Genomic DNA, 20,094 nt, shown 5'->3' with positions numbered 1-20,094 from the left:
GGAGATATCTAAACCAACACTCTACATAATGTCCTGTTTAACTCAACGACAACCTCCCTTAGATTTCGAAAAGTTATTAGTATGCGCTCTGAACTCACAAAGTTATTTTCTGAAGATGAACTCAGTGATTTAATACGTTATTAGGTTAGGACTGATAATGCAATTTTTCAAAGCGGTGGACGTCTTGTTCTAATTACATTTGTAGAATATTCCAAAGCTTACTATAGAAAAGTTCAAAGGTGGTATATTTAATGCTGGTCTCATGATACGGCAAATAATGAAAGGTGCCGAATTTTTCTAGTTAATGACTGTTCTGAAAATTGTGGTTTGAAAAATTTGTATGTTGATGGTCGAAAATTTCTTAGGTAACCAAGAAGACTGAAACTTTTAAGAAATTGTCAAAAATATGCTCACAAGCTTTCAGACACTAGAAGCAAATACAAGTGCCAAATAAGACTATATCCGTAATCATCTGGATAAATTTTCGGATAATTTTAGAAATTATAGTGAAGAACACTTTTCTGTGGAAAATATATATTATGAGGAACAGAGAGGGCGGTCCTATCAGGATCTAAAAATGATAGATGTGGAGTATGAAGATCGATGGGATCATGACATGCTGGCTGATTACATGTGGTTAAAATGACATTATCAACTGATCAAGAAACTTTCATGAGGATTTTTTTATGCAATTGTATTAGAACTTTGACGAAGGAAAAAAACTAAAAACTGGATTTTCGGCGTACAATTTTTCCAAAAAAATTTAAATTTCAGTAAAAATTTCAAAAAATTAAAAATCAAATAGTTGTAATCGAAAACAATCCTTCGTTCAAATCTTTAAGAATTGCAACTCAAAGAACTGTGTGAAATTAAAGATCGGTTCAGTAGTTCTTGATAAATCTTGCCAAACGACTTCAAAAACACAGTTTTAGTAAAAAACGTTTAAAGACGTCGCACTTAGCCTAGCTAGCCTTGAGCGAACAACTTCTCAAGGCTATACCTCCGAAACAATTACTCGAATTATATCTCCGAAGTAACACTATTACTCAGAATTTAATCAACTGGACAATAAAAAAATGTATTTTTGGTGATACACCTCCTGTGTGAATTTAACGATAGACACTAATATCATTTGAAATATGAAATTGTATAACGAACGAGGCTGCTATATATTCTTTGCTCAAGGCTCTAATAGTGATCAAATGATATGATTTCAAGATTTTCTGTTTTCAAAATTCCATTCGTCACCGATCAAACACTTTTCACATTTCGAATGCGGAAGCCATTTTAGTGCTGACATACTACCAAAGATTTAATGGCTTTTGGATAATGCTTTCTGCATCTTCTTCTGGCAACGAAAATCGTTGACCACACATTATTTTCTTGATGATGTGGGAAAAAAAGAAAGGCATTGGGTGCCAAGTCAGGGCTGTAACGGCGGATGACCCCATTTGACGTTTGCCTAGGCGTTAAAAGCAGCTGTAACCCGCTAACAATTGTGAGCTGCCATCACTACACACAATGGGACCGTCTCTTTCTTTTTTTTCGAATTTCTCCGAAGATAGGTTGAACAATCAATTGTCCTTGAACCACTCAGAATTGACCGTTCTACGTTGCTCAAGCGGAACAGTCGCCACATGAAAGTTTTGCCGACGAAACAGGCGAACATGCTTCGAGAGTGCTTCTTCCTCAAACAACTTTCGTTGGATTGGCTCGCTTGGAAGACCCACACGGTCGATTTCTGTTTTGTTTCGGGCTCAGTATAGATCCATGATTCGTCACCTGTTACCTAACGATCTTAAAACGTCTTTGAAGCAGCGCGCGATTCGTATTTTTTATCATTTCTTTACACCAATCCACACGAGCCTTTTTTTGCGTCGCCACGATGTCGCCATATTCGTGTACCAGTTCTTTGCTCAGTCGCTATAGGATGGTGCCATAGCCATACAAGATTTTTAGTTCATTGATGCACTCTTGTCGTGAATAATTTACGTCGAAAATTGTGAAAATGATCACACGAAAATCTGTTCACGAGATTTAATTCCATTTTTTGGCAGAGATGAATTTTTTTAATTCCTGTAAATAAAACAATTCACGATTAAATGACAAAACGTTCTGAGTTTAGTGCCATTAAAAAATGTCAAAATTCCAATGGAAATGTCAACTCTGATGCACGCAACATTTAGTATTGCCTAGGCCAGAAATATATAGCAGCCTCGGTAAACCGCTTAACATATTTCTTCCACCACTACACACTTTACCACTGGGACACGCTGTTTCCTTTGGTTAAAGAAAAATGTTGAGGTTGACAAAATTCAACGAATTTGTTGTGAATGGGTGCTCATTGCCTCAGGCTAATGGTGTCTGAACTTGCAATAGAGTGTCTTTGTACGACCATTTTTTATTATGAGAATAGATAAACCGTTCGAGAATCGGATTAACATAACGATTAGGACCTTATTAAGTATTTCCATAAAATCAGAAAAGAAATCTGTTCTCAGCACAATTTTTTTTAATAAAAACAGAGTACACGAAAATGTTCGATAGCACCACCTCGTCTTAGCGGGTCGCATTCGAAAGTCCCCAAATAAAACCCTACAGCACATATAATTCAAACCAGGCCTTAGAAATTAGTTTTTCTTATCATTAGATTTATTTACACTTTCGGTTATATTGAAGTATGTCGCCATATCTATCGTTAAATCGCATGATCTTGGTTGCAATCTCGCATTTTAGATAGATCGAAAAAAAAGTTTTCAGAACGGTGAAAGTAATATCATAAAAAAAACTTCAAAGCGATAGACTACACTAGTTCTGCTCAGTACCTTCCAAAACAGACCAGCCAACGAAATTGAAGCGAAATGGCAGCACAAAGTGAAATGCGCCAAAATCTCGCCCAAGCAACAACAATTAATTCGCCTGATTTATTGCCATTACATATACATATATACAAGTAGACATACATACATATATTTAACAACTGTGATGTTATCGCTAATTTTATGCAATTCGGTCGAATTGGCGCTTCGATGAGCTATTTTCGGTTAAATTGCTCCTAAAGTTATTTCTTAGCTGAATTTAACTGCTCGACAACAACAAACGCAATGCGATTACGTGGGGAGATAATAAAATGTTAACTGAAATAATTCAACGAATTTGTTGAATGGGAGCTCGCTAAGGTTAATGGTGTCTTGAACTTGCAAATATTTTGTTAGTGTCTTAAATACTAATGCAGCAAACCATTTTTATTATATAAAGGTGATTTGATTTAAGAGCTTGATAACTTTTTTTAAAAAAAAAAACGCATAAAATTTGCAAAATCTCATCGGTTCTTTTTTGAAACGTTAGATTGGTTCATGACATTTACTTTTTTGAAGATAATTTCATTTAAATTTGACCGCGGCTGCGTCTTAGGTGGTCATTCGGAAAGTCCAAATTTTGGGCAACTTTTTCGAGCATTTCGGCCGGAATAGCCCGAATTTCTTCGGAAATGTTGTCTTTCCAAAGCTGGAATAGTTGCTGGCTTATTTCTGTAGACTTTAGACTTGACGTACCCCACAAAAAATAGTGCTAAAGGCGTTAAATCGCATGATCTTGGTGGCCAACTACGGGTCCATTTCTTGAGATGAATGTTGTCCGAAGTTTTCCCTCAATGGCCATAGAATCGCGAGCTGTGTAGCATGTGCGCATCTGTTGAAACACATGTCAACCAAGTTCAGTTCTTCCATTTTTGGCAACAAAAAGTTTTAGCTATCGAACGATAGCGATCGCCATTCATAACGTTGCGTCCAACACATCTTTGAAAAAATTGCGATTCCACCAGCGTAAAACCACACCAGTGCACAGTGCATTTTTCGTGTAGCGCATGGGCAGTTCTTGAACGGCTTCTGGTTGCTCTTCACCCCAAATGCGGCAATTTTGCTTATTTACGTAGCCATTCAACCAGAAATGAGCCTCATCGCTGAACAAAATTAAAGCGCGAAACACATTTCGAACCGATAGCACTGAATTTGGTAATAAAATTCAATGATTTGCAAGCGTTGCTCTAAGTAATTATATTTGAGATATGTAATTATTTGCACCATACCATTTCTCTCTCCTGACACCATGTCTGAAATCCCACGTGATCTGTCAAATTTAATGCATGAAAATCCTAATCCTCAACTTAAAATCACTATTATAAGTAAAGGATGAACATCTCAGACCAATTTATCTAGAACAAATAGATATTTTCTTGTAGTTATATAACTCTCGACATCTTACAAATATATTAACGAGTAAGTATCTGTGTTCATCTCAATGAGCTTTTGTGCAATTCAACCTTCCTCCGTCACAGTGTCAGTTTGACAGTTCTTTTTGTTTTTATTTATATATATTTGTTTAGTTTTGGTTTTGTTTTTGTTCCCAATTCGCTTGCGGTCATTGGCTTTTTGGCTCGTATTCAAAATTTGTGATATTCATTTGCACTGAATAATTTCACAACTACTTATTACCTGCTAATACTAGGGCGAGCACATGTCAAATTCAATACGGCATTATTATACATAGCTAACGGCTTTTCTATTACATACACACATCAGAACATGCTTTTCAACATCAAATTACGTTAACAAAACAATTATCTGACAGTGCTCACATATGGATTTGTGTAGCGCAACACGCTTTGGACTTTTTGGTAGCATAAATTGAATAGGAGTGAACATTCAGCGAGTTGACCGCTCTTCGCAATTCGTAGAATTATGGGAAGCAGCTTTAAGTCCCGATAGTGCGAATTATAAATTCTGAAAAAATTAATAAAAAGGAATCTAGATAGAACATTAAAATATATTTGAGATATTGAATTATATTGTTCACCATCCCATTGCCGTCTGGCTGCTGAAAAAAATTATAAATCAAGTGTTCCAAATTGGTATAATTCTATGTGCCGTGTTTAATTCGAATAACTATTAAATCCTCTTACACTCAATAAACAATCGAAAATCACAATGAATGCATCGCATACAATAATCCCGTTTATCGGAGTTTTTTTCAAGTATAACTCAATTAAGAAATTTGTCCATAAGGACTTCTGATTTTTATTATTAAACCTTTTCATTACTTTTTAGGCAAGATTTTGAATGAGAATAGTTTTCGGGAAATATTTAGACAAAGAAAAGAGTCTAGCAAAGGATATCATTTGGAAAATTATATCTAAATAACTTGGCTTTGATATAATAACCAGTTTGAAATCCAATTAAATATATAATAACATACATTTTGACAAAAAAATATTTGGAAACTGTAAATACACTATGTTAACCATAACAACACGTCTTCGAAATACTTTTTACGATGACAGAAGGCTCCTTCTGCGAATTTCTCTTCGATCCACTGAAAACGTTTTACAGAGCGGCAATTTCAGTATGGAGAACAATTAAAAGTTTCAGAACCCAAAAATCTGTTGAATGCGAAATTGTATGGATGATATTCACAGGGTTTTTATACTCTCGCAACAAAGTTGCTTCCAAAGAGAGTATTATAGTTTTGTTCACATACACGGTTGTTTGTAAGTCCTAAAACTAAAAAGAGTTAGATATAGGGTTATATACCAAAGTGATCAGGGTGACGAGTGAGTGAAATCCGGATGTCTTGTCCCTGTATCGAACACGTCCGTCCGTAACCGTCCGTGCAAGCTGTAACTTGAGTAAAAAATTGAGCTATCATGATGAATTGGTAATTGGTAATTTATTTCTTGGCTCAAAAAATATGTTCGAGATGGGTTAATGCAATCTGCACGCCCACCACTGGCGAGAGTAACCTAAAATGGCGGAAACCCGAACTATAAAGCCCTGTCATAACTAAGCCATTTAAAAGAGGATTAAATCGTGAAATTGGCACAAAGGATCGCATTAGGGAGGGGCATATTGGTCGTAATTTTTTTGGAAAAGTGGGCGTGGCCTCAATACGGCCATCGAATTTTTTGTATGTATATCTCGGAAACTACTATAGCTCTGTCAACGAAACTCTACAGAATCGTTTCCTTCAAAAATTTCCATATACAGTTCAAAAATGGCACGCCCACCTCATAAACCTAAAGGTTCCTCGGTTATTTGAAAATCACTAAAAGTGCGTTAACCGACTAACAAAAAACGTCAGAAACACTAAATTTTACGGAAATGTGACAGAAGGAAGCTGCACCCAGGCGTTTTCTTTAAATTGAAAATGGGCGTAGCGTCGCCCACTTATGGACCAAAAACCATATCTCAGGAACTACTCAACCGATTTCAATGAAAAGTATATCAATATGTTCCTTAACACCCTGATGACATGTACGAAATGTTGATGAAATCGTTCACCACGCCTTCTTCCAATATACGCTATTTTTGAATTCCATCTGATTTCTCTGTATCACTATATACATTAGTAACCAATGATGATAGCGGAATAAAACTTTACACCAATACGGTACTTTGACTGAGGTATCCCTTGTGGAAAAATCAGTGTTCGTGATCGGAATATAACTTTTCAAGGTCCCTGATATCAGCGAAGAACTCATTTAACCTAACCTAACCTAATGCTACGTAAAAATAATCGTAAATCTCTCAGAATTTAATTAATTAATTTTACAGCAACCTAAAAAAATATGTAAAATGTACGGATAATGAATCTGGATTATCACTTTATCATGCGGGGTATAAAATGTTTCGGTGACGCAACGAACTTAGCCTTCCTATCGTTGATGCTTTAACATTTTTTTGTTGCCAAAAATGGTTAAACTGCGATGGTGCATTACCATCGTGTAAAAATTCATAATGTTCTCACGCAAACGCTCCTCATACGGCCAAATAGAATTCCTTAATGACCGTATGTTTCTCCGGAACAAATTCATGATGCACCAAACCACGAATTTCGGAAAAAGTTAGCATCACCTTGATTTTTGACGGCTTTGTCGAATTTTTTTGCATGCCAACTCATAAACCTAAGTCTCCTCGGTAATTATAATGCTCTCCATGAATGTGGAATCGGAATTTTCACGATAAAGTGAGGCCAAAGAGGCCCTTTTACGCTACTCTTTAAAAAAAAAAAAACGGAACGAGTAGAAACAAAAACCCGTTTCATACTCAAAATATTCCACCGAAATCATTTGAACGACTCGTCTGCTGTCCGTGCTCTCGTGCAATCTCTCATGCGTTGCCTAACGTTATGCTCTTGAAATACTTCACTCCTCCACTTTTTTAATAGAAGAGGTCGTCTACAACGACGCATGTCTTCAACGATCTCTCGACCGTCTTTGAAGGCTTTTACCAATCGTTGGCTTGTGATTTTATTACTGAGATGTACCGTCTCAAGCAGCTGCTGTAAACAAACTGGTTGACAGATCGCGCTCATATGTGGTAAGTAATTACAACAGTCCTATCTATCAACATAGGAAAATACGTTTGCATGAGATATCATTTACCAGAGGATTTTAAATTACACTTTTCTGAGTACTTTTTTGTCACAATGTGTATTTGTTTTTTGTAATATACAATAATTTTTGGCAATTTTTATAAAGCAGTACATTAATAAAAACATGGTGACGAATATAACCTCAGTTTGGGAATTATTTTCTGTATCATGGAGTTGTGCCACTAGAAACAAATAGGTCTGATCATATCGTGAGAGTAGCTACAATACTGAATCTTTTTGCGCTCCATACTGATAAGACGTTGAACCGAATGCGAAGATATATTGATATTTTGGTACGAAAGATATTGTATTTCATGGCGTATAGTAAATTACGTAAGCTATTATATAAACATGATGTTCAAGACTTAATGTACAATCATGTCATATATTTAGTATATATTATGTGATATTTTGAAGATATTAATATTATGACATTATACAACTAATGTGATATCTATATAATGATATGTTAAGAACTGTATGTATGATTATCATGTAATTTGATATGACATTTTATGATTTTGACATCATACAACACAATGTTATGTGATTAGAGTTAAAACACTCTGATTTCTAGATGATGCGCATCGTAATTTAAAAAATACGTGATATGATGGAGAGGTGTGATATGAAGATACATACGAGTAATTATGAGATTATGTACGTGACCAATAGTGGCAAATGTGATATATCAATGATATCTATTAGTGTATCATGTGATTATATTTAGTGTTGATTTGATTTGAATTATTATATGCCGGCGATATGCAAAACAGTGTATTTGTACTACATATGTGAAAGTTTTTTATTCTATGTGAATTTTTCCACGATGTCACATTAGGTAATATGATGTGATGTTTTATACAAGGAATTGGCGTTGTGTGCATGTAACATCGCCATTTGAATATTTAATAGAGGCACTCGATGTGTTTATAATATTTTACGCGCTTTTAACTGCAAATGATGATGTGACATAAAGTGTGTTGTCATGTGACTTATAATATCACTTGGAGTTGAAGATAATCTAATTGCAATCATGCGATATCAGGTGTGTCATTGACATGCGCCATATCAATGTGATGTAGTGAGGTTTTTTTAATATGTTTTTGGTTTTTCATCGCGGAATCACATAATAAAATGTGACTTAAATCAAGTAATGTGTATTTTGATTTTGACATTGCATCATATGATATTATATCAATAGAAATTTTTAAATTGTATGTGAAAAATGTGATGTGATGTGTTCATACATTGATCTTAAATTGTAACGTGATGTTATAAAGTATTATTATTAATTGATATCAAAATGTGTTTTTGGCGTTTTCTTTAAGGAATATACTTCTGTGAAAATTCAACGCTTAAAAAATATGTAATTATTCTCCTGTCAATATAAAATTATACTAAAACAAACTCCGTAACCCCAAATAAACACACCGTTATCCACCGCAATCGAATTCAAATAACTAATAAACAATTATCACAGCCAAAGTGTTTGTCTCGCGCCAAAATCTTAAGCCACTCGCCCCTTAGCCCGGAACCATTAAAGCGCCACTTAAATTCATTAAAAGCACATTGAAGTCAATGAATTTGCATAAACGAAATAATTTGGTGTTTAATGCTAAGCAAAAGCGCAAAATCAGACAAGAAGTCTAATAATTTCAATATCAGCGATGAACGTGTATCGATTGCGGTAATAATATGACGAGATAAGAGGCGACAAGAAATAAAAACAAAAACAAATAGATAATGAGAAATAAAAAGGAAAAGGAAAAGAAAGCGGAGCTAAGCAACGGAAACACACACAAAAGTTGTTGAGACGGGGAAAAGAAATTTTGCAGCGGAATGGGGAAAAAAGAAATGATGCCTGAAAACGGAGCGAAGCAAGAAAGCACAAAAAGCCGATTGAATATTGAATGGAGCCCCGTAGCGATATGCCTGTTGCTTACGTTGGGGAGTCGAAGAAGGCGACGACTCTGTTGACACTGCAAACATGAACATAAAAAATTAATTTCACCAATTGGTATGGATCAGATAAACACACAAACCGAGGGGAGGTCAAAAAAACTCGAGGGGTTTCCAGGAAAAGCGAGAAAGTGGATTTTCTTGCTTTTGTTGAAAAGTTATAGGAAGAATAATAGAATAAATAGTTTGCGGGAAATTGCTCGGAAAAATCAGTAAGGAGTTTTTCCAAATGCTTACTTTCTTATAAAATTATCATACAGGAATTCTCTCTTCAAACTAAAATGTCTTCAACAGCAAATCACTTTCAAAACTCATACAATAAACTGAGCAATTTGCTAGAGAACATCTTCAGCTAAATTTTTTTATACGAAAATTTGAAAACAACCTTGGGTTTACTAATATATTTTTCAACTATGCTGATAGCCATGAACGTTGCCCTCATGGGTATAATAAGAATACAAAATCCATACCATTTTGAAAATGCACCCATCCAGAGACTTTTCGATAAAGAAATCGTATGCGGGAAGCTCGTTTTGAAACGTTACACCCAATTTTTTTCTCACGTAAAGACAATATTCCGCTTTGAGCAATCGAACTAGACTAAGGGGAATACAATTTTGAAATATAAATAAAACCGATATAACAATAGATGTATAGGTTTCTTTAACTGTCGCTTAATAGCGTATAGAGATGAAAAAGAGCAACAGTCCAAAGAGTTATAAGAACCATGAGTTTAGATGTAGAGATCGTTCCACAAATTGTGTACACCGCCAAAGGAGCTCTTGGTTTATGTATTATTATATTGGAAGACAATTTAAGGGTAACAGCTCAAGTACTTACAAGAGACATTACAAATGAAATGATATACTTACATTCTGAGTAGCTTAACTGGTCTCAGTCAAAGGTGACACGATCCAGCTAAATGCAAGAGATCATTATTGTATTTTCAATCTGTTGACGACTAAAACTCAGTGAGCTTGCCTATATAATCTCAACCACATACTATAATAAAGGTGAAGTTTTAACCATTTTTCTTGTTTTCTGTAACCTCAGTTGGTCTATAGAGTAGCTTCAAGAAGGAATCCGAAACATCATCTGGAACCAGTTTTATCGGTAGTTTTTTTAGTTATATAACCAGAGGAGGGGTTTGAGGGGTTTACGGGTTTAAAAAATCGAATATTTTTATTGTCTCATTAAATTCTACAACACCTCTAGAATATTTTCATAAATTTTCAAGTTGATCTGAGTAATAGTTTCGGAGGTACAGTCTTGAGAACTTGTGCGCTCGAGGCTAACACTAGGCTAAGTGCGCCGTTTTTTTTGAAAATGTGTTTTAGAAGTCGGTTAGCAAGATTTCTCAAGAACTAACTAGCCGATCTTCACTAAACTTTACACGGGTCTTTGAGATAAAATTCTTATAGACTTTCACTAAGTGTATTTTTTCGATTAAAACTAATTGAGAAAAAAATATCGCGAAATTTTCATTGTTTTTGTAAAAATGTGTGCCCAAAATCCAATTTTTAGTTTTATTTTTTACTTCGTTCAAGTTCCAAGTAAAGGTTTTAACTAAATTATGTAATTTTTCAGGGTGCTATGTTATGCTGCCCAAGGTGTTGAGTGGATCTGATCGCTCTCATCGCTCAGCTGAGTTTTCGAACTCCCATCTACTATATATGTATATAATTTTTCGTATATACATATGTATATGCATGTCTTTCAACTGCTGTTTTCCTTAACGTCAATATTTTCTCTATTTTTTTATTAGTCCTCACTCTTCTCACAAGCAACGTTGCCTGAGACGAAGTCAGTTTGTCGAGATGACGTCGCTATTATCGATACGAAGTTGCTGTGGGCGTGTTCGCCAACTACGTGTGCGAATGCATTATTAGCTATGATAGCAACAACATAAACAGCCAACAACAACACCACTGGCAACAGCGTGCAATGGCAAACAATTGCATTACCCAAGCAATAATAACACTAAACACTCGGCTTGATAACACAAGTGCTGTAATAATCACAACAATAACAATAAAACGCTTAGCCAGCCGTTCATACTCCTCTCACAAGCAACACCCAGACCGAGGTGGGCGATGTGGGTAGAAGCTTGAGCTCGTGCAATCGATTTCAATTTTTGAATATGCACGTTTTATGTACAAAGAGATAACGGCGACGCAGCGAAGCCAAAAGTGTGAGTAAACTGTATTAATGGCGGGGTGTGGACATAAAAAAGATGGACGCGCGCTGACGATACTTTGACAGAAAAGGAATAATATCGCATGGCAGCGCTGCAGCTGAGGCATCCGGATGAGGCGCACAGGCAACGTTACAATATTGTTCCCTGTAACTGTGTACATATAAAGGTGTTGTTGTTGCTGTTGTTAATGATATTGTTATTATTGTTGGCGCTGTCGCTTCGACGTTTGCCGTCAGAAGTAGCATAAAATGCGCAACATATTTTGCATTTTTATTGCATTTATTGTTGTTGCTATTGTTACACTTGTTATAGCTTTTTTGCTCAGCATTGCTGTTGCTCAACATATCAGTCGTGTGTTATTGTTGTTGCAGTTGTTATTGTGTTATTTTGCTGTCGCAGCGCCTGCTTGCTGCTGTCAATGTTTACGCGCGCACGTGTTTTGCATGCCAAGTGACGAATCGCAAGTGGAACTGCTGGCTTCTGGAAAATATGGCAATAACATTCGTGATAAAAAGTGCGTGCGAGCGAAAGCCAATAAGTAATAAATGCTTAACAACAACAAATGCGCACAACAAGTGAGCAATATTGTGTGCGAGAATAGAGGGCAAAAGTACGGCAAGTGAGTTAAAGCGATAAAATTATTACAGAAATGAAATACAAGCGATGAAATGACGCATAAATGGCCTTGCGACACACACACAAATACAATATCAGCAACGACAAATATATTGAAAATAAAACATAAATTTTCTCCATTTTTCTATAAAAAAACAGTTAGACTGAAGAAGCATGGAAGAAGATTATATATAAAAGAAGAAAGGAACGGGAAAACTTTGGGAATGAAATATTTCGTAATTTAAAATATTGTACCCATGATACTCGTACATATATTTAAGAATGTTATCTAAAAATTGTAAGAAAGAAAATCCGGAGATATGAACCTATTTGTAAGAGTTTTTAACTTTCATTGAACCCGATTCCCCAATCAATTTCGGCGGAGCCAACGTTCCATTGCCCATGAAGAAGTTGGAATGGCAATTACTCGTCTGAAGAACAACAAAGCGGCAGTGGTCGATAGGAATTTAAGTGTGATCAGCCCAATCTATAAAAAGGGGATAAGCTTCCTCAACATCGCATATAAGGTTCTATCGAGAGTAGTTCCTGAAAGACTGAAGTCCACAGACAACAAACTTATTGGATTTTATCAGTGTGGCTTTAGACCTAGAAAATCTACATTCGACCAGATTATCACTATGCGCCGAATCTTGGAAAAGACTCGTGAAGAGAGAATCGACACACCACCTCTCGTTGACAAAAATGCCGCCATGTTTGAACTTGTTGTCCCCACATAGCTAATACGGCTGCATAAGCTGACATTGGGCAATACCAAAAGCTCAGACAGGATCGGGAACAACGATATCCACCTATTGGCAAGATATATTTTTCGATGGATTTCGAGCCTTACATTATTGTTGTTGTTAATACTGGTTCCAATATAGACGAAATTATGTACAACTTCGAGGTTATGACTATCAACGGTGACGTGAGAGCCAAGTCGCGAGTGCGACGACTGTTTGCTTGATGACAGGAGATATTTCGTCTATGGCTAGTGATATAAATGTCAGCGTTATATGCCTGAGTAGGCAATAGAGAAGTAAAGTCCTCTGTCAACGAACAAGGAACAAACTCTTAAAGTCACTCATCATTCCCGTCCTTTTATATGATGCAGAAGCATGGACGATGACAACATACATATGTTGAGTCGGCGTTACGAGTTTTCAAGAGAAAGGTTCTCCGGAAGATTGATGGTCCCTTGTGCGTTGGCCACGGTGAATGTCGCATTCGATGGAACGATGAGCTGTATGAGATATACGACGATATTGACATAGTTCAGCAAATTAAGAGACAGCGGCTACGATGGCTAGGTCATGTTATACGTATGGACGAAAACACTCCAGCTCTGAAAGTATTCGAAGCAATACCCGCCTGGGGAAGCAGAGGAAGAAGAAGATCTCTACTCCGTTAGAAAGACCAGGTATGAAAGAACCCGATTGCACTTGGATTCCCCAATTGGCGCCTAATAGTAAAAACGAAGAACCAATGCCACGCTGTTGTCGTCTCAGCTATGTAGTTATAACTGCGTAAGCAATGTCTACAACAATAAAAAAGAAGAAGAAGGATCTAGAATAATTACTGTGTTGAACTCAATAAAGTATTTTATGATACATTGTAAACAGCACTTCTCAAACTAATAGAACCTAGAAGGGGATATACTTTTATAGCAGACACTATGAAACAAGTTCCAGAGAGCTTTTTTAAAACAGTAACACAAAACAGCGTATATATCCGAAATCAAGATTGGACTGATCACGGAATCGCTACTCAGTAAACCAGATTACGATTTATTGCAGCAAAAGTTCTACAAAGATTTAAGAGAAACTATAGCATTTTGCCATAAATTTAGATAACTGCATCCACTCTTGGAGCCGTGGACGAAATTACATACTCCAAATTAACTTGGCTTCTATATATGCCAAGTTGGATTGAAGAAATGTTAAACATTGAAGAAATCATATTCATGCTGAAGTACTGAAAGCCAAATCCATCGAAGTTGTAAGATTCTGAGAACATCTGTACAAAGAAGAAAGCCTCAGAAGTCATGACCGTGCCTTTATCTTGTAGAAAAATATCAGGAACGTAATACAATTTACAAAGAAGTGTCTTACAAATAAATTATCAGAATCAAAAGGAATCATTTTCTGTGTTAATTCATAATATTGAAGCCTTGCTGTTATGATATATTATTATAAAATATTATGATTGACAGTGATCTCACCACAAAACAATTAACGACTTTTTTGAACAAGCTTCTGGGCTTCCCGCTCGTAATAAAATGGCCTATAAAAATTATTTCCTTTTATTCAGTTCAAAGAATAATGGAATTCCAGGGAAATGCCTGTTTGTACAATAAATAATTTCGAGGACAGTTAAGTGGAGAGTACGAGAAATTCACGACGTGCAGTAAAAGAAAGTAAACACTTGCGACTGAGAAACCCCAAAATACCCGGAATAGCGATCTCCAAAATTTACTGAAGCAAAGAGCTGATCGCAGAAGAAGAAAGAGAATCACAAAATAATTCGCCTACCAATCACAAAGAAGTAAATAATAAATAAACAATGCAAAAATAACAAAAACAACACTACACATTTGGTATGCCGTTAATTCTCACGAGAACAGACCAAAAATTCGCTTAAGAATAACAATGTGCGGCTTAGCTGACTTACAAAGGCCGCGAGTAGCTGGACGGACGAAACCAAAGCGCAGAAAGCAGAAGAGGCTACAAGAGTAAGACCAACAAGGCGGCTAACTACAGTAAAGAGAATATAGAACTCCAGCGCGAAGGCCGGCCACGATGTTGCCAAAATCGGCAAACGCAGAGAAGCGAACACAGCGTCTGCGCAAGCGCGCGCCAATACAAAGCTGACCATAAAAAGACCGCGACGAAAGCAAAGTAAGGGAATGAGAAGACGTGCAGAAAAATTTCAATGTTCTTGAGCTGCCGCGCTTTCATTACAAACAAGCTGCGCAGTCACTGCGAATATTGCTGGCGACTGCGCTGCTTTCGATAGCGGCTGTAGTCGGCGAACCGCGAAAAGAACCGACTACACGAAATGATCTTTTGATAGCGGCGCAGCGTTGAAAAGAGCAACAACGGCTGTAAGGGCCGCTGGCTAATTTGAAGCTCAAGTAGGAACTTGCGCGCGCTGCGCTGTGTGACTAGCGCTGACTTTGCGCCGGCGTCGCTGCTTAATCGTCATTATCAATTCGCGAATTTTAATAGCAACGCACAGGGTGGAGTTGGAGAGTTGGAGAGCCAACATCCGCAGCGGCAGCAGCAATGTCGGCGTCAGAATCAGCATCAAATATGCTGTTGGCAGGTGGCAGGGAGGCCCGCAGCGCCGGTGAGCATTGCTAGGTACCTCGGTAGGTCGGTAGGTGTGTGGCATTTCATTGTAAGTAGTGCGCGCGCGTAACGAGGGTATATAAGAACCTGGCGAGACGCCTGATTGAGCAATACTTAAATCGGGACTGTTGCTGCGTGTTGAATGCAGCGCCGAAACGCGATTCTATTCGGGATAGAACGGGATTCAGCAGTGTTACAAACAATGAAGTGAAAATTTAGTGATTTGAGTGAACTAATTATTTGGAAAAAGTATTAGAAAAAAATAAATTGTTAAAAAAAAGTTGCGAAAAATTCTAAATAAAAAATTATAATCGAACAAGTGTTCTGTACCTAAGTGCAATTTAGGTCAAGAGTTTTAGTCGATAAGTCTAAAATCTTAATTGGGTTATATAAATAAATTAATAAACATAAACAAAGTGGGAAAATCAACTAAAAATTCTCACAATATATGTTTTGAAGCAGAAAAATATTTGTATTTGCAACAAGGTGAGCGACAAGGTGAGTGATTTTAATATCGCAAATATTTTTACAAGTTTTTTGAATTGTGCTTCTAAAAGTTATGATATAAGTTAAATCAAATATTTATTTAACAAAAATTATAATTTAAATAAAGAGTGCTGTGCATAACAATTTTTTTTTAAAGAAATAATAAAAAATAGCGAAATAACGCAAAAGAAACCGCAAAAATATTTATTTTCGAACTTAAGCTTAAGATTTACTGAATGGGATAGAGTTGGGCTGGAAATAAGAAATACTATAAATTCTACTGACTTTAATATCGAGCACAAATATTTTTAAAAAGTTAACATTTTTATTTTTTTATGAGTTTTTGATTTCCAAAAATTTTTATATTCAAAATTTTGATATAAAAAAATATTTTTTTAAAATTCTTTTAATATACCATTTTATTTTTTTAATAATATATTTATAAATATTCTATAGAAATTTTAATTAAAGCAATATTTTTGTATATTCGTTTAACGTTAAATTAAATTTTAAACCAAATATTATTTAAAAAATTATTTCAATATTCTTTTTTTAAAAAAATTGTATACACAAAAATGAGGTATTAATATACTGTTAATTAAAAATTTTTTATTTTTAATTTTCTGTAATTTTCTTTGTTTCTTCGAATATTTTATATAAGAAAAAAGGTATAAATATTATATAGAAATTTTGAAGGTTATATTTTTTCTACATTAAATTCCAAATAAAAAAAAAATATTTTTTTGATATGCTTTAAAATTTAAATTAAATTTTAAATTAAATTTTCAACTAATTTTTTAAAAAATCTTGTTGTTTTTAAATATTTTGCAATCATAAAGAACATTATAAATTTATAAATATTAAAGAAATAAGTAATAAAATTATTTTTTTAAATATAATAAATCTTGTTTTTCTAATTTACATTAATTTACTAATAAAAAATTAAGATTTTTTAGTTAATTTTTAACATAAAATTAAATGTGTCATTTAATATGTATAGTTTTTTACATTAATAAAAGTAATAATAAATCTATGAATATTATTTAAAAATAAAAATAAAAATCTATATTTATCATATTGTATTTTTTTTTCGAACTGCTTTTATAAACAATAAAAAATTAGTTTAAAAAAATGTTAGGAAAGGAATTATAATACAAGGTCTGTCGCAAAAGAAGCAGAACTTTTTAAATATAACTGTTTCTGGTGGCGCCACATATTGGTGGGTATATGAAATAAAAAGTTTGATCTCTTGTTGACATCTTGTAAAAATTTTAAGACAATTGGATAACTACAATCGATGTTATCTATCAAAAAGTGACAGCAGCTTTTGGTCATCGGTCGTAAAATGCATATTGAACAAAGAGCAAATACTAAATTTTGTTTTAAACTTGGGAAAACGTTTACTGAAACATTTCAAATGATGAAAAAAGTTTATGGTGATCAGTGCCTATCTCGTAGTAATGTGCATGAGTGGTTTAAGCGATTCCAAGAAGGTCGTGAGGACCTCTGTGACGAGTCGAGATAAGTCGTCTCAGAAGTCAAAAATAAAGACAATGCTGATTTGTTGTCACAATTCCGAGGGTATTGTACACCGAGTGTTCGTCCCACCTGACCAAACGATTAATGCTGTGTATTACCTTGGTGTTATGAAGCGTCTTTTGTCATGCATTCGTCGTGCTCGACCACAATACCGTGAGGCAGGGTCCTGGCGCCTGTTGCACGATAATGCACCGTGTCATCGGTCGACGCTTGTCACTGATTTTTTGACAAAAACTCCATATTAACCATTAATCACTCACCCTACTCACCTGACCTGGCACCCTGTGATTTTTAACTATGTGGAAAACTTCATTTGCCTATGAAAGGCCACTGGTTTCAGGACATTTCAGCTATCCAAAGGCGACGACCGATATTCTCAAGAGCATTCCGAAAAATGACATTAAACACTCATTTGGAATGCTAATTGACCGGGCTAAACGCTGTATCGAAGCATAAAGAAACTACTTTGAATAAAAAAAATATAACTTTTGAAAAATATTAATTATTTGTTGTTTTTTTTAACAGTCCTCTTTCTTTTGCTACAGACCTTGTATAATATTAATAATAGTGCAAGTAAAATTCCCTTCAAAGTTTTTGTGGCTAAACTAACGGTATAACATTCTTTTATTAAGAAATAGATATATATTAAATAAAAAATTCGATATTTAATAAAATTGAATTCATATAATAAATACAAATAATTATAATTAAATTATTATATATGTAATTCTATAATTTAAATTGCAAATTAAATATTAAATCAAACACTTTATTTGTTTTATAAAAAATTATTAATAAAATTTGTTTCTAATAATTTTTTTTAATACAAAAGTATCCATTACTAAACAAATGGTTAATAATTTTTAAATATTTATTTATATTGTTAATTTTTTTTTGAAATTTGGCAATTCTGTTACAAAATACTTTTCGACCATGGACAAGAATATTTTTTAAATAGATTTTCTTAAACGCCCTACACTCGGTTTTTATCATTGTTTGCCGGTGGCAACTCTTTTTCAAAATAAAATTAGTCTACAGAAGGTTTATTTTATTTCCAAAATATTACTCATTCGATAGAAATATTGAAAAAGTTGTCGATTTATTTTAATAATATTTTCTTTCATTGAGTATAAAATTTATAAGATCTTTGTTTTCTTAATCTTTGTCTTAAAATAATTAAATTGAACGGTTCGATTTATGAAATATTCGTATATTTGTAGGGCATTCAATTTTTATGAAATCTATGAACTCAGGTATTTTTTTAAGCAAAAAGAAGCGAGAATTAGATTTTTCTATCTGTTAATAAAAAAAATTTAGAAAATTGTAAGGCGGTGCTCCTTTCCATTACAATAAGAGCTCATTCCTGGAGAGACTTTCTTAGAGGTGTTCTTAGACGCTATTTTCCAGAGTACCAAACGAAAATAAGTTTTCGATTTTTTTTTACGCACCCTAATGTCAATTTAAAAATATTAAAAGCATTTTACCTACCAGCTATAAGCAGGTAGCTTATTGACATTTAAACATTTAAATAATTTGTTAACGAGTGTGAGTGGCGCACTCTGCCTACAAATCTGGAAATCCACAATCACACTGCTTTCATGGAGTTCAGTATTTACTGTTATTAGAAATATTTACATATAATTTTTCACTTCAAAAATCACTCAACACTTTCAAGTGCATCCGAATGGCGATCTAACCATGACTCTTCATTGAGACCGAAGCATAATAATTGATAGCATTGTGTATGTGTACTTACGCATTTTGCATTTCCGTGCCATTAAACTCGCATAAAGAAGCGCAAAGTGCATGAGCACGCAGTGTCCAACACGGGCGACAACAACAGCAAAGGCGACGTAAATGCAACGACGCTATGCATTAAATGTCACTTTAGCAAAGGTCTCTGCTAGTGGAGAGAAGTTAGCTTGGTTGGTGAATACTAGATCAATTGAACAGCGATACAACGAAACTGTTGACGTCCACTCATCTGTATTTAACTTTATTGCATTCAAAATAAGGAGAGCTCTAGTCCAGATGCAGAGTTTTGAACTCATGTTGATTTTATGAAGGTTTCTCCCAAAAAGTCTTGTCGTGTGTGAATAAAAAGAAGCTTTAGCAATTCAATATCTACAACATCCATTACAACACATCATCAATTGCATTGCTATTATCATTACGTGAGCACCTCAATGTCTGATTTCAATATTATCTCCACTTCGGCTTTAACATAATACACACGCAATGCATTCCAATTTGTGGCTCTCAGCGTTGAACGCGCTACTGTCATTGTACGCCACGTTCACTGTCCCTATTATTATGCGAATATCTCACTGGGGTGATAGACCTGGTATCTTTGGTCAAGACATACAGACATGCAAATTTTTACTTGGCCATTTTAAGGTCTGTGCAGTGGTACGGAGTTGGTTCAATAAGACAGTGCATCTAGGAATTTATTGTTTTTTTTTTGGTAAAAGTCTCTCTGTTTGTTTGAGTTAGGTTAGTTGATAGTGTTAATCCAAA

The sequence above is a fragment of the Bactrocera dorsalis genome, chromosome 2 (assembly GCF_023373825.1).
Source record: "Bactrocera dorsalis isolate Fly_Bdor chromosome 2, ASM2337382v1, whole genome shotgun sequence".
NCBI lineage: Eukaryota > Metazoa > Arthropoda > Insecta > Diptera > Tephritidae > Bactrocera > Bactrocera dorsalis.
This window is presented reverse-complemented; position numbering follows the sequence as displayed.